Consider the following 16,615-nt stretch of genomic DNA (forward strand, 5'->3'; position numbering starts at 1 on the left):
ATGGAAAGAAACCTTAAAGCCTCCATAACTTTCTCAAATTAACTCTGATTCTCATGCTTTTGTACACTTTTTCATAGGTTTTTCATACTCTTTCACTTTTACACTCCAAGAACACTCAAAAGTTCTTCCTCTGCACTTTCTCTCACTAGTTAAACATTTTGAGAGAGAGAGATATAGACTTTCCTTGATAGCTTGAAGAACTTTTAAAAAGAATTCCACTATAAAACCACCAAGGTGAGTAATGAGTTAGATTTAATTTTTGAGTTGTTGATGATGGCCAATAATTAGGTTTGTGGGCTGATTTATTGTTGAAGGTTATTTAATCATGTCTACTGTGAACAATGACTACTGAAATGGTAATTGGAAGTTAGTTAGGAATAACTAGTAAAACTTGATTTAAGAAACAACTTTTGGAATAGTATTTATGTAAATTGAGTTGGTGTAATGCTATTGTGTGTGATAGGTTCCAACGAGACTCCACATCTCCATTCGGAGCATTAGACTCAGTTAGAGTCGATCAAAGCATCAACAAAGACACTGTGAGTGAACTTGCATTAAAATGTTTTGGAATAAATGATCATATGCTTGATTGAACCACTTGAAATATTTTTATCACGACCCGGAACTCCTATCGGGCTCGTGACAACCGTCGTAACGTCCCGATAAGCACTCATTACTCCGAATGCTGATCGAAATCCCGCAAGGCTTAGCATCAACTTCCGCATCTCCCCGGTGAGTGACAGTTATTAAATCTCACATTTCAAGAAATCATAAGTTGTTTCCAACTCAAAACAATAAAATATTATTTTCTAGCTCACAGGGGCATTTTCGTTATTTTTTTTTGAAATTTTGAAATCCGTAAAAATGTAATATGTAAGTGGAAACACATATTTCATGATTTAAATTAAATTTTGAAGTCTAAAACATTCGTTTAAAGTAAAATTATAGCTATTTAAATATAATAAAAACATTAAATAAAATATTCTATTTTCTTAAAATACAATATTTTCAAAGTCTTCTTAAAATAACTTTTGTAGCGTAATAGTAAAATAAATTTATTCATATAGTAATAAAGATAATTAAAGTATGAAATTTCGTTTACAGTGACACGTGGGCCCCCAACTAACTAAGAAGGCGTAGAGCTACGAACCCTTACTTCCTATGATGCAACTCCAAGATTAATTCTCGTCTTAATCAACTATCAACAAACTGTCCTGAGCTTGAAAAATGGATAGGAAGAGGGGTGAGATTATGATTACATAATCCCAGTGAGTAAACAATTACCATCAAAAGCATCTACAGCCGAGTAGATGGAGACAATATTAAAAAAAACGTTATATTTCAATAATGTTCATAACGTAAAATTCGTTTCGATCTATACCAAACAATTTCTTCTTCTCAAAATTTTTCAGCTTATGAATTTCTTAAACTTTGCCCCTGCCAGAATCATTCTCGTGGGTACCTTCGTCAAGGTATCCCACTGAGACCGCCAAGGCTGTTCAATGACCCATGCCCATAAACATGTTTTCACATCTGACACACAGCCGTTCCTTGGCGTTGGCTGAGTCTCACTCTCACGTGGTGGCCCGAACGTGAGGTGCACTCAAATCATACCTCAGGAGATACTTCACCCAACATCTCCCCCCGGAGGTAAATATATAATTAAGTTACCGTGATCCTCTCATAGGCAGTCCACGGAAACCCCCACCGCTGCAGTGACCGTTTAATATACCACCAGACCCATAAAAATTCCAGTAGCATAATATGGCGAATAAAATGTAATCCAGTCTACCGAGACCAATCCAAAACTATTCATATATTTCATGCCAACCCCAAAAATTTAGCCATCATGCTACCATAGTGTCATAAGCCACAATTTCAATAACATATAAAATCATAAATTCAACACAGTCTCCATATTCTCAATTTTTTCAAAACAATATTTGATTTCAAAACCAGTATAAATCTCATTTTTATTAAAAAATATTTTAATTGAAAAACATAATATTTTATAATTTAAACTTACCATTCAATAAAAGCATCAAACAAGTACAATAACTCTAGATATTTAAGACGATAAGTTGTCCACTCACAGTTCTAGGAGTCGATATACTCCTATTTTCAGTCCGCGGGTACAGTCCTTTACCCGTATCTAATGGCTCACCACCTTTGCTTGATCAAATCCTTGAATTCCAACACTTTCTCTTTGATTTGTCCCACCTAGGGTTTGTTTTTCCTTGGTTTCTCTTCTTTTCTGGTTTGGCTGATCACTATGGGAGAAATAGGCTGATTTTTTGCCTTTTTATAAAGAGATAATAAAATAATAAAAACATGACACAGGGCATTTTCTTATTGGTTCAAATTTTAAATATTTGACTTTTAATTCTTTAATTCTCCACCACACATTTCTCATGTTTATCCATTTCCATGATGAATAAAATCCCTTGGCCTTGACAAGTGTCGAGGTGAAAATTTACCGATTTGCCCCCCGAAGTGGCAAAATTACCATTTCGCCCCTATACTCCAAATTATATCGTAATTAAAATTTTTCACTTCTAAACTTCAAATCATACTCTAATAAGTCAAATGGGGCCAAAAAAATCTTTTTTAAAAATTTTCATTTTGTCCCCAAGTGGCAAATGATCATTTTGCCCTTGGATAGTGAAAATTTCGGTTTGACTCCAAATTGATCCTCGAACTCCGAATTACCATTTTGAGTCATCCCTGAACCGTGAAACTCTTAATTTCACCTTAAAATTCCTATTTGAACTAGTTCGAGGCTTAATCGACTTAATGATACCATTAGGGGCAATATCGTTTTTTAACGATTTCTCAAACTTCCTAAATATGTGACCATTCTATTGAGCATGTAAATGACATCGTAATTATTTTATAGAATAGGGTTTGACATATTTTGTTGGTTTTTCTTTAAAAATTACATGGGAACAAGCCCTTGATGAAATGTTTTTATGTTGTGAAATATGAATGTGATGAATTCATGTGTGTCTACATTATGTTGATGTTTATGTGATGCATTGAATGGCACCATTGGGTGACAATTGTAACCGTGCATATGCGGTGTGGGAGTGTACATGACGGTGATAGTGGTGTGCTGTGTGAGTGCACACACTTATGATGTATGCTGTATGTGGTGTGGGGGTGCACATGATGGTGATAGTGGTGTGCTGTGTGAGTGCACATACTGATGATGTATGCCATGTGTGATGTGGGAGTGCACATGATGGTGATAGTGGTGTGCTGTGTGAGTGCACACACCGATGATATTACCTTGTGCGATGTGGGAGTGCACAAGATGATTCTAGCTATGTGTGGTGTGGAAGTGCACATGAGCTGGTGAGATAGGAGTTATATACATGTATACACATACATAGAAAGGTTAGGGAAAATATTATGTGTTTACACTGAAAATTGAATGTTAAAATTTGATAAATGCTTTCAAATCAATTTTCATTGCAGCAAAAATGGATTTTCATTGTGACAAGAATTCTTCTAACCTAATGGCCTTGTTCCTCGCTGCAGCGAAATTCATCCTCGCTGTAGCGAGATTTGCTCTGCTATGCTTGCCTTGCTTGAACTCTACTGTAGTTTTCTCTCTTTAACTTCATTATTGATCATGGATCTTTCAACACTAAGGCATTAAATAATCAAGAGTTTAATTAAGGGGTTTTAACAAGGAATAAAGCTCAATTGCATTGTTTTCAACATAAGTACATCATGTTTTCTAAAACTTCACGTATTGATGATTGTTCCCTTCCTATGTTCACTCACTAGGTTTATACTCACTCTTTTAAACTTCATGTTTTTAGATTCGGAGGCAATTGGGACCTAGATTGAGGTGTCCTCTAGTATTCACCCTTTGGTAGGTATCATGGCATTCAGTAGTTGCATCCCCCACCCAAAGTCACTCCACTGGTCGTTAGGAGGTTTTTTTGCATGTGTATACGCACATTAAATGTGAAATGCTAAAACTATGTTGCAAGTGATATATGTATATTTGGTTGATGATGCCATTATGAAATGGCAATGAATGATAATACTTGGGGTTAAAACAAATGCAAGTATTTAGTTGTCATAGTACATTATTAAAGTATTTATAGATGGAATTACTATATATGACTTTAGGATTGATGGATGAAATAAATGACAAGATTACATAAAAAGATTGGCTTGGGCTTAGTGGGCTATGCCCATTGGGCCCTTGTGCCGGTCACAGCTAGAAAATTAGGCTATGACACATCCTTTCCTTAAAAAGGAGTTTAGTCCCTTAAACTTTTACCTTGGTCCTCAAAAAGGTAAGGATACTTCTTTTTTATATTTTCTTCTAAATCTCAAGTCGTTTCTCGTTCTGTATGATTACTCCATTGGACTTGAACATAAGGAATAGTCCACTTTCTTAGAACTTGCTCCTTTCTATCCACAATACATATAGGACACTCATCATAGGACAAATCTTCTTTAAGTCTCAAAGGAGCTAACTCCACTACATGACTAGGATCTGAAACATAGTTTCTCAATAAAGAAACATGAAACACGTTATGCACTCTCGATAGAGTAAGTGGAAGTGCCAACCTATAAGCCACATCACCAAACCTATCCAAAATCTCAAACGGACCCACATAACAAGGACTAAGTTTTCTTTGAATCCCAAATCACATTACTCCTCGAGTAGGTGAAACTTGCAAGAAGACATGATCTCTAACCTCAAATTCTAACTTCTTTCTTCTATTGATTGCATAACTCTTCTGTCTACTCTGAGTTGTACAAAGATGTTCTCTGATTAATTGAACCTTTTCAACTACTTGTTGAATAAGATCTAGACCCAATAACTATCTTTCACCCACATCATCCCAACAAATAGGTGACCTACACTTGCTACCATATAAAGCTTCAAATTGAGCCATTTGGATACTAGATTGATAGTTATTATTATAAGCAAATTCCGTCCATGACAAGTGTTGATCCCAAGAACCTCCAAAATCCATGACACAAGCTCTTAACATTTCCTCAAGAATTTGATTAATTCTCTCGGACTAACCATTTGTTTGAGGATGAAAAGTAGTACTAAAATTAAGTCTGGAACCCAAAGCTTTACCCAAACTCTCCCAAATTTTTTCCATAAATCGAGAATCTAGATCAAAGACAATGGACACTAGCACCCCATGTAGTCTCACAATCTGCTCCACATATAACTCTGCTAACTTTTCCAATGACATTCCCGTACGAATAGCCAAGAAGTAAGTAGACTTTGTTAATCTATCAATAATCACCCAGATGCCATCATTACCTTTTAGGGTTCTCGGTAAACCAGATATAAAGTCCATAGTAATTCGTTCCCATTTCTATTCTAGAATAGGAAAAGGTTGCAATAACCCTGTTGGCCTCTAATGTTTAACCTTAACTTGCTGACATGTTAGACATTTGGCTACAAACTGTGCAATCTCTCTCTTCATATTATTTCACCAAAAAGTGTTCTTCAAATCTCTGTACATCTTGGTACCATTAGGATGGATTGTATAATTACTATAATGGGCTTCCTCCAAAATTTCTCTTTTCAATTCTACATCATCGGGAACACAAATTCTATCACCAATCCTCAAAGCACCATCATCATGAATCCTAAAGTTTGGTTTCAAACTAGATTCAACCCTAAGTTTAAAATGTTGAAGTCGGAGATCATCTGCATGGGCTTTTTTAAGTCGGTGAATTAAAGTTGGCTATACTTATATGTTAGCCAATAATGCTCCAGAACCCTGCATATGTACACCAATGTCCATCTCCCGCAAGTCCTCCAAAATCTATTTTTAGGAAGTAATCATTGTGGCGATGTTCCTAGACGTCTTTTTACTTAAAATATCAATAACTCTATTTAACTTACCTGGCTGATAATTAATGGTCAAGTCATAATCCTTCAACAATTCTAACCATATTCTTTGTCGCATATTCAACTCCTTCTGTACGAAAAGATACTTCAAAAGTTTATGATTTGTAAATACCTTACAAGACTCACTATACAATTAATGTCTCCAAATCTTTAATGCGAAAACCACTGCTTCCAACTCTAGATCATGAGTAGGATAATTCTCCTCAGAAAGCTTCAACTGCCTAGAAGCATAAGCGATCACCCTATCATCTTGCATAAGAACACACCCAAGTCCTTTTTTGGAAGCATCACTATATAACAAATCCCTTACCACTAGTAGGTATGGTAAATATAGAAGCAGATACTAATCTTTTCTTTAACTCTTCAAAGCTCTTTTCACAATTATTTGTCCACTCAAAACAAATCCTTTTCCGTATCAATCTAGTTAAAGATAAGGCAATACGAGAAAAATCCTCTATAAATCGCCTATAGTATCCTACTAAACCCAAAAAACTATGAATCTTAGAAATATTATTTGGTCTCGTCCAATTCACCACTACTTCAACTTTCTTTGAATCCACCGAAATCCCATCTTTCGACACCACATGCCTAAGGAAAACAACACTAGAAAGCCAAAATTCACATTTCTTCAATTTAGCAAACAACTGCTTCTGCCTCAAAGTCTCTAAAACAACTATTAGATGTTGTTCATGATCTGCTGAGCTAGGGGAATACGGTAGAATATCATCAATAAAAAACCACAAACTTATCCAAATAAGGTTTAAAAACCATATTCATCAAATCTATAAAAGCAGTTGGAGCATTTGTCAACCCAAAAGGCATAACAAGGAACTCACAATGCCTATATCGGGTACGACAAGTTGTTTTGGGAACATCTTGAATTCTCACCTTCAACTGGTGATAACCAAACCAAAGTTAATTTTGGAAAACACTTGAGTGCCCTTTAGTTGATCAAATAAATCATCTATCTGAGGTAAAGGATACCTATTCTTCACAATTGCCTTATTTAACTCCCGATAATCAATGCACAACCTCATACTCCCATAATTTTTCTTCACAAAAAACACTGGTGCTCCCCAAGGAGATACATTAGGTCTAATAAAGCCCTTATCAGGAAGTTCTTGCAACTGCTCTTTTAGCTTCTTTAATTCTACAAAAGCCATTCTATAAGGAGTTTTAGAAATAGGGCCAGTTCCTAGAACCAAATCAATAGAGAAATCAATCTCCCTATCAGAAGGTAAACTAGGTAGATCTTTAGGAAAAACATCAAGAAATTCCTCCATGATAAGAGTCTCTTCAATCATCAGCTCTTTCATTCTAGTGTCTGTAATAGTTGCCAAAAATCCTTTACAACCACTAGTAAGCAATCGCCTAGCTTTCAAAGCAGAGTTGACTCGCAAAGGAGTGTAAGTACCACTACCACGAAAACAAAAAAGTGTTTCCCCAAGAATCTCAAAGTCCACCCTTTTCCCTTGATAGTCAACTTTAGCAAAATTTGCAACTAACCAATCCATTCGCAGAATTACATCAAAATCTTACATACCTAAAACATGAAGATCTGTAAGCAATTCTCTATCGTCAATCCTTACCACACACATCTTACAAATCTAATCTGAGATAATTTCACATCTAACTAGAGTGTCTACGCATAGTTCATAATCCAAAAACATACAAGGCAGAGCAAACTTTCAAACAAATGTATCAAATACAAAAGAATAAGATGCACCAGTATCAAACAACACATGAGCAAAAGTTGAGGCAACTAGCATTGTACCTTAGACAACGGTGTTGGATGCCTATACATCCAACTGAGTGATAGCATAAGCACTCCCCTGGGTGCAAGGTCTTCCTACTTTTTAATGTGCAAAAGAAGGTGCTTGCATAATCTGAACAACATGAGTGGGCTGAGTCCTTTGCACTGTAGTTTCAAAGGTTCGGGAGTATTGTGGCCTCCACACAGATTGAGATTCTTGAAAGACTAAAGGACAATCAGCAATACAATGGCCCTGTTGGCCATATCTAAAACAAGCACTAGTAACACACCTACATTCAGCAGCTCGATGTCCTCCACCACACATTGAACACCTAAGCCCTGTTGGGATGTTTTTCCATGGTATGATTGAGTTCCTCGAGGAGAAAGTCTATCCTTAAAAGTAGTAGAAGCTCGAGACTTTTCAATAACTTGAAATTTAGAAAGACTACCAAAACCTCTCTTGCCTCGAAAGTCTGAATCTTTGCCCTTCTTTTTTTAAAAATCCCTCATTACCTCTTAAGTCTCTCTCCTTACAACATTTAAGGATTATGCCCTACCAACCATTTCATTATAGCTGATCAAATGCAATGGAGCTAAGCCTCTGCGAATGTGAGCATTTAAACCATTTTTGAATCTCTTGGCCCTATTCTCATCATCAGAAATCAAAGTAGTGGCAAACTTGGACAATTGATCAAACTCAACCTCATAGTCATCCATTGTCATATTGCACTGAACAAGACTAAGGAACTCCCTCTCCAACTATAACAGCTTGCTCTGAGGAAAATAACTAGCATAAAAAGTAAAGCAAAAATTCCCCAAGTTAAAGAACTTAAGGCCATTCTCATGAGTGCGCGTTACTCTTTTCCACTAATTATAGGCACTTCCTTGCAACAGATAGACTACAAATCTAACCTTGTCTTCATCACTGGAATGCATGGCATCAAAAGCTTTCTTCATCTCTTCAATCCATAGTTTTGCATCATCAGGGTTTGTGAAACCATAGAAAAGAGGAATGGTTATCTTCTTAAACTCACCCAAGGCTTTCCACTTAGTAGAATTATCAACTTGTTGGACCAATTGTAGATGTTGTTGTTGTTCCCTAACAAAACCAGCTACCTCTTGGATCAAGTTCAGCACTCTGTCATCATTTTTAACCATAACACCTTGTGTCCCCTCGATCAAGTTGACAGGAGGTGTTGGTCCCAATTATATATGCTAGAGGGGAGTGAATAGCATAATTCGGCTCTTGACAAGATGAGGAAATGATTTTCAGAATAAAAAAAATAAAAATAGAGTAGACAATGCGCAACAATTTAGAGTAGTTTGGTTTAAGACCTACATCTACTACCTTGATTATCTAACTAAGGATTTTTTAAACAAATCCACTAAAAACCAGTGAAATTCACAAGCTTTCACCAAGCTTTATAATGGCTTTTACAAGGCTTAGGCAAAACCTTTCAAAATAGTTTTTCACGGGCTAAACTAAAACCCAACACGTAACTTTTCAAGGCTAAGTTAGAACCTTAACACATTCAAGCAAACCTAGCTTGAAACAACCTTTAGAGTGACTCGCTCACTCTAAAAATACAAGAAAAGAAGTAAAATGAAAGTACCTATGATCACAAGTTGATCTAAATGGTACAAGGTTGAGTGTAGAATACAAATACAAAAGATGGGCGTTTAAGTGCAGTGAGGTGCAGAGGAGACTTTTTGGTTTTTCTGCTCTATATGACTTGAAAGCTTTTAATTCTCTCAAAAAACTAATTTTTAACCATTGGAAGACTCTTTTATACTTGGAGAACTAGCTCCGATGGCAGTTTGGTAGTTCATGGTCGTTGGAAACAGTTGTGAGTTGGTTCTAACCGTTAATCTATTTTGTAGTGCTTTAGTTCAAATTGCAAACAGAGAGCTCTTAGTCGATTAACTTTTTCCTTGGTTGACTAAGTTGGTTCTATCTTCTGATCATAGTTTCTGACAAAGAGCACTTAGTCGACTAACTCATTTCTTTATCGACTAAGTTGGTTTTGTCTTGAAGTCCAGATTTTGGCAGAGAGCATTTAGTCGACTAACTCACATCTTGGTTGACTAAGTCGATTTTGTTTCTCAATACTCTTCAGCTTGTCATTTCTCCAATTTAAATCTTATCCAACCAACATTCTTCTTTATTCAACTAAGGAGCTTCCTTCTTGTTAATTGATCATGTCTCCTTATTTTTATCCCTTTTTTCTTTTGATATACACTTTGGAATATTAATTTATTAATCTCATACATTATTTGTCCTGCACACTTAGGTAAAGATGTTAAAAACAAATGAATAGGAATGTTTTATTATCATCAAAAACTAATGGAACCAACAATCTCCCCCTTTTTTATGATGACAAAACATTCATTGATTAATAGCACAGTGTCCTTGTATTCTTTTTAGTTTCTGCAAAAATTGAGGATTGCTCCCCTTAAGTATGTGCTCCCCGTTAGTGTGTGCATATTTTGCTTATTTATTTTAGTAAATTTTATTCATGTCATATAGAAAATGACACCATACATTCAGAATATATATATAAATGCAAAACTTTAAGGTGATTTACAGTAAATGAATGTTGATAGATTATTATTAGAATTTTACAGTGTCTATCAACAGCATGTTGTTATCAGATTTTGTTTATACCATTCATCATTCAACTGATATATTATACACAACATCTATATCTATTCACATACACAATTTATTCACAATGTCATAACAAAAATCAGTTATCAGCATACAATCCAATATCAGTGCAGCAGCAGATTTTTATCAACAGTAGTTAAAATACCATAGACAGCAAAATATCATAGATATTCAATTTTCAGCAATCAAATACCATAAACATATCAACATCCATTTTCCAAACAACCATATAAACAACAAAATTAAAATTAAGTGTTCAAATGCCATCATGGCACAAATAACAGATAACCAAAAAAATAGTGTTTTGAAATTGCCCCTAGATAGTTTTTACTTCCTATCCCTTATTCTTTCCTAATTTCTCCCTAGGATCCTACCATACTTCTCCTCCTTTTTGTCATCATCAACTGTTACTCTTTATATGAGGAGGTTGAGGAGGAGGATTCTTTAGTGGCGTATTTGAAATCTAAAGGTTCTGGTTGTGGTGACTCAGGTTGAGGGATGGGTGCTGGTTGAGGTGGGGATCTCTAATGTGAAGGCACTGGTGAGGATTTGTCAAGGACTTCAACTGGATTCTGAGGAGAAGAAGCAAGTGCTTGCTTAGTCTTTTCTGCCAACCTAAATGACTTCTTTCTCTTAAGAATAGCTGGCTTTGTAGCCATAGTTTTTCTGTCCCTTGGTTGGTGGCTTAGATTTGGGCTGTGATGCTGCAGTAACTTTTTTTTCCTTTTTCTAGATTTTTCTTTCACTCTAGGAGCTGATACAGGTGCATCCTACTGAGTTTCTGTCTTGGCAGCTTCTTTTTCATCTTGTTCTTCCCTAACCATTTGGTGGAAGACATCCATAATAAATACTTCTTTTGAATTTGGAGGGGAAGGTTGCGGTGTCTTAGGTTCTGAAGGAGCATTTTCAATCGGTGAACCTAGCACTTCTGTTCCTTGTTCTGATTTATCTTTGCTTTGAAGTTCAAGTGAAAGTGCCTTAGTTGGTTGATCAACCTCAAGGTGAGAATCCTTTGTCTAAAGAACAGGGCTAGCAGTTCTGTAGGTAGAGCCTTCAGCTAGAACACCATGACTTGCACCATGAGGAGCAGACCCTTCTGCTTGCAAAGCTAAACTCTCAGCACCTTGCTGTGCTGGTGCAATGCTCCATGTTGTAGAGGTATCTGCAACAACAGGTTCATATGGCACTTTTCCTTTTTCCTTCAACATATTTTCTAGTTCAGCCATTTTCTCTTCAATTTTTTGTATTCTAGCTCCTTGGTCTGAGAGTTTCCATCGATTCTCATAAGAAGATTGAAGATTACCTCATTCGAGAATCAGGATGGTACTCCCTCTGGTTGAGCAAGCAGGGTGGGTTCTTTTCCTGGAACAGCCTTGGGGATTTTAATGTATCTTTCTCCATCAAGTTTGTACCCTATTTTGGACAAACTACCAAAGTAAATGGCTTGGTCTCTAGTCTTCACTATGTCCAGTTCATACCGTTCGGCCCAAACTCTCTTTTTTTGAACAAGAGATGTGATAACATTTCCATAAGGTATATTAATTTTTTCAAGTTTGCATGCTCCTTTCATCCTTTCAATCATGAATCTGCCTATGTTTAAAGTAACTCCATTAAACGCATGTTCCATCAGCCAGAGATTCTGAAGGCTGATGTAGCTTAAACTCCCACTTCTGCCGTGGATATTAGCTGACACAAAGTAGTGTAGAATTCTTATTTGGGATTGGTTATCAAACCAGCGTTACTCTTTGATGAATACTTCTCCTTTCTCTTGGTAATGATTTCCTACAAAGAGGATGGGTCGTATTTTTCTGGGAATTCGAATTCTCCCTCCTCACATTCAACTTTCAGCAAATTACCAATATCAGAAGCAGTAACCACAAATTTTTCACCATTCAAAAATACATTCAGACCACTGTCAATGTAGTCATCAGAATCATCTAGTTCTTCCTCTCCTAATGCTATCCTAGCATAGAACTCTTTCACTAAGCTGGCACTGTAAGATTTACTCTTAAATGTGTTATACTCCTTCAGTTTCAATTCATCAAAATAATCTGATAGACTAGTTTGAATTTCTAGATTCTCATTAAAACTTTCCTAATCAATGTATTTCTCACAGGTAATAGGAGCATTCTCTATTTTCCTAAACTTCTCTTCATGCATTTCATTTTTGAATTTAGAAGAAGAGGTAGTACCTTTATTGGGCAATGTATCCTTGTTATTCTACTTCTTCTCTGATTTCTACTTCTTTTATTTCTATTTTCCAGATTTCTCAATCGTTGAAGCAGACCCAATTTTTTGTTTCTCTTTCTATATTTCTACTCTTGACCCTTCTTCTAGTGGCCTTTTTCCTTTCTTTTTTTCAATAATTTCTTTACTCTGAGAGGTTTTTGCCATTTCGATTTAAGAAATTTTTGACAGGGGTTATGAGGTTCTAAATGGCAAGGGCTTGAGTTGGTTTCAGAGAGGAAAATGTAAAAGAAATGGGTTTTAGTTTCAGATGATTGGGTTTCAAGGGAGAGAAAATGAAAATAAGGAAATTGTCAGTAGTTTTAATTTCTCAAAAAAAAACTGTCCGCCTCCCTTTAAATATTGCCTCACTTCATTTGCTCAAAATTTCAAAATTCCCTCTAAATTTTGGTTATTCACTTAGGCAGTTTTTTTTTCTTTTATTACCCGGTAAGCACATTCTTTACATTTTTTTATTCCTTCTTCACTTAATTGACTGAGTCTTACTATTTAATGCTAACAGAACACTCGTAGTTGACTAAGATTCACTTTAGTCTACTAAATGCATTCTGTTTTATGTGCATGAGCCAAAAAAATTTTCACATCTCTTGCAGACTAATCATTCCTAAATTCCTTCTAATTTCACAAAATCTATCTTCATTTAGAGGTTTGGTAAAAATATCTGCTAACTGATATAAAGTATTCACAAATTCAATCTTAATATCATTTTTCACTACATGGTCTCTAACAAAATGGTGTCTAATCTCAATGTGTTTGGTCCTAGAGTGTTGCACATGATTTTTTGAAATATTAATTGCACTTGTATTATCACAATATATTGGTATGTTATGCATTGACATTCCATAGTTTTTCAATTGTTGTTTGATCTAAAGGATTTGTGCACAGCAGCTACCTAGTGATACATATTCTGCTTTTGCTGTAGATAAAGCCACTTAATTTTGCTTTTTGTTGGACCATGACACAAGCATACTACCTAGAAATTGGCATGTTCCACTAGTGCTTTTCCTATTAGTTTTGCTGCTAGCAAAATCAGCATCTGAATAACCAACAAAGCTAAGGGTCGATTGTCACGACCCGGTACTCTCTTCGAGCCCGTGACATCCGGCGTGATGTCTCGATAGACATTCATTATCCGAAATGTCAACCGAAACCTCGCAAGGCTCTCGCATCAGTTTTACATCTCCCATGTGAACAATAGTTACTAAATATCATGTTTTAAAGGAAAATAAACTATTTTTAAATCAAAACAAACAAAAAAAATAATTTCTGTCACACAGGGATATTTTGGTCATTTTTATCCAAAAATTTTGAAACCTGCTGAAAATATAATATATAGGGGAAAATACACATTTCTTAATTAAAAACAAGTTTTTATGTCTAAAACATTCATCTAAGGTGAAATTGTAGCTAATAGAATAAAATAAAAATATTAAATGAAATATTTCATTTTCTTATAAAACAATATTTATAAAACTCTGCATAAATAATTTTTGTAGCGTAAAAGCAAAATAAATTCATACATACAGTAACACAGATAACCAGAGTATGTAATTTAATTTACAATGACATGTGGGCCTTCAAATGACTAAAGGTAACAAAGGCTGTGGACCTACAATTTTTGAGAAGGCAAGTCCAACAATAACCCTCAACGTAATTAGCTATTTACGAACTGTCCTGATCCTAGAATGAGTGGAAAGGAGGGTGGTGAGTTTATATAAACTCAGTGAGTAAACAAATATCATCTAAAATATCTAAAGTCGAGTAAACGGAGACAACTTAAAATAGTTCATCATACTATGATTCATAACGTTTCAAACTCATTTCAACTAAATAAAATAATTTCATTTCACTCAAATAATCAACATGGCTTATGAATTTCTTAAAAATCTGGCTCATGCCAAAACTCATTCTCGGGGATACCTTGGCCAGGGCATCCAACCGAGTCCGCCAATGCTGTTAAAGAAAAGTTCATATACACATAAAACACATTTTTACGTTTAAAAGCATAGTTGTTCCTTGGCGTTGGTTGAGTTCACCCTCACGTGGTGGTTTAGCGTGTAGTGAACTCTAAAGCTTTACCTTAGGAGATACCCTCTGCGCCTCTCATACTAAGGTAAATATAACGGGGTTTACCGTGCCCCTCTAATAGGCTGGTCCACGGAAACCTGCCCACTGCAGTAAGCTAAATACATAACCCACCAAATCAATAACATTTCGGCAGCATAACATGGCTAATATAATACTATCCAGCCTGTTAAGGCAAAACAAACAATTCATACAATTTCAACACAATTTCCAATTAAGCCATTCATGCCAATATCACCATAAGCCATTCAATTCAAACCATAAATTTACAACACAATCAAGCAGTCTCCAATTACTCAATTTCTAAAATCATCATTCAATTTTAAAATGATTTATAAAACTCATTTCATTTAATCACATTTTACTTATAAAACATAATGATTTACCATTTAAACTCATTTTTCTATAAAATCACAAAAACGAATAAAAGCTACTTTAGATAATTAAGATGATAATAAGGTTACTCACAATATCGGGAGTCAAAGTACTCCTAGTCTCGATCTTCGAGTACAATCTCTTTACCCTTATCAGAAGTTTCACCACCTAAACATAATGCACAACAAGCAAATTACTATATTTGTACTAAACCGTTATAAAACTAATTTAGGCTCTATATGAATGCATGAAATGGGATGCAAAATGTTCAGATTATTATCTAAATATGGTGTTCTACGTAGCTTCAATTATGTATAGAAATAAAATGGTATTGGCCTTATTCGATCTATACATCGGTTAATTGGCCAATACATCCAATTCAACTCCAATTAACTTGATTCCACTTCCAACACTCCAAGTCATCAATTACAAGTTAAATAATATGTAATATCACAAAAATTCACCATCAATATCTTCCTTGTAAAATTCAGCCATTGAAGGTTTAGTGTAGAACATGTAATTTTCATGCTTGATTTTTACACCTTACATCATAAAACAACTAAAAACACCTAAATAGCATGAAATTCATCAAAGTCCATTATCCAATTTCACTCTTAAAAATTTCAGCCAAGGGGTGTGGGTGAAGGGCGTGAAATTTCTTGCTTGTTTTTCATGCTAAACATCACCAAACAACTAAAAACACTAAGATACCTTGAAATCTAACCAAATAAATCATCAAATCTTCTCTCTCTAAATTCGGTCAGCCATGAATCGTTCATGAGATCTTGAATTTTAACGATGGTAATTGAAAAGAATGCATAGGAAAAGTAGATCACAAGCTAGAATTAAGAAATTTTACCTTTACTTGCTTAATTCCTTGAAATCCAATGAATTTTTTCTTGATTTTTCTTCTCTAGGGTTTGTTCTATACTTTTTCCCTTTTGTTCTTGCCTTGGCCGGCCAAGAGAAATGAGATGGGAGAGTTTTAGTTGTGTTTATAAAGGAAAATATAATAATATTAAAGCTTGACACTTGTCACCATGTGATTGGTCCATACATAAAACTTAATAATTAAGCATTTTTTCTCCACCACATAAAATCCCTCAATTATCCAAAGGATAAAATGAATTTTATGGGTTTGACAAGTGTCAAGGTGGTGTAAAATTCCAAAAATTCTAATTACGTCCTTGTGGACACATGAAATGACCATTTTGCCCTTATGTTCAAAAAATTATCGAAATTAAAAATTTTCACTTCTCAAGCTCAAATTATGTTCCAAATAGTAAAACTTGATCAAAATTTCATCCACCATCCCAAATTTGCCCTCTGGTGAAAAAATTACCATTTTACCCCTACATTATGAAAATTCCAATTTAACTCCAAATCAATCCCCGAACTCCAAATCACCATATTAAGTCATTCTAAGGTTCAATAACTCTCAATTGCATCTTAAAATATTTATTTGAACTAGTTCGAGACTTAAATCAACTTAGTTGTACCACTAGGTACACTACCGACTTTTGATGATTTTTTCGAGGTATTCAAGTATGCAAGCATGTTGTCAAATACATGAATGACATGGCAA

Source organism: Theobroma cacao, chromosome 7 (assembly GCF_053813885.1).
Source record: "Theobroma cacao isolate CCN51 chromosome 7, ASM5381388v1, whole genome shotgun sequence".
Classification (NCBI taxonomy): Eukaryota; Viridiplantae; Streptophyta; class Magnoliopsida; order Malvales; family Malvaceae; genus Theobroma; species Theobroma cacao.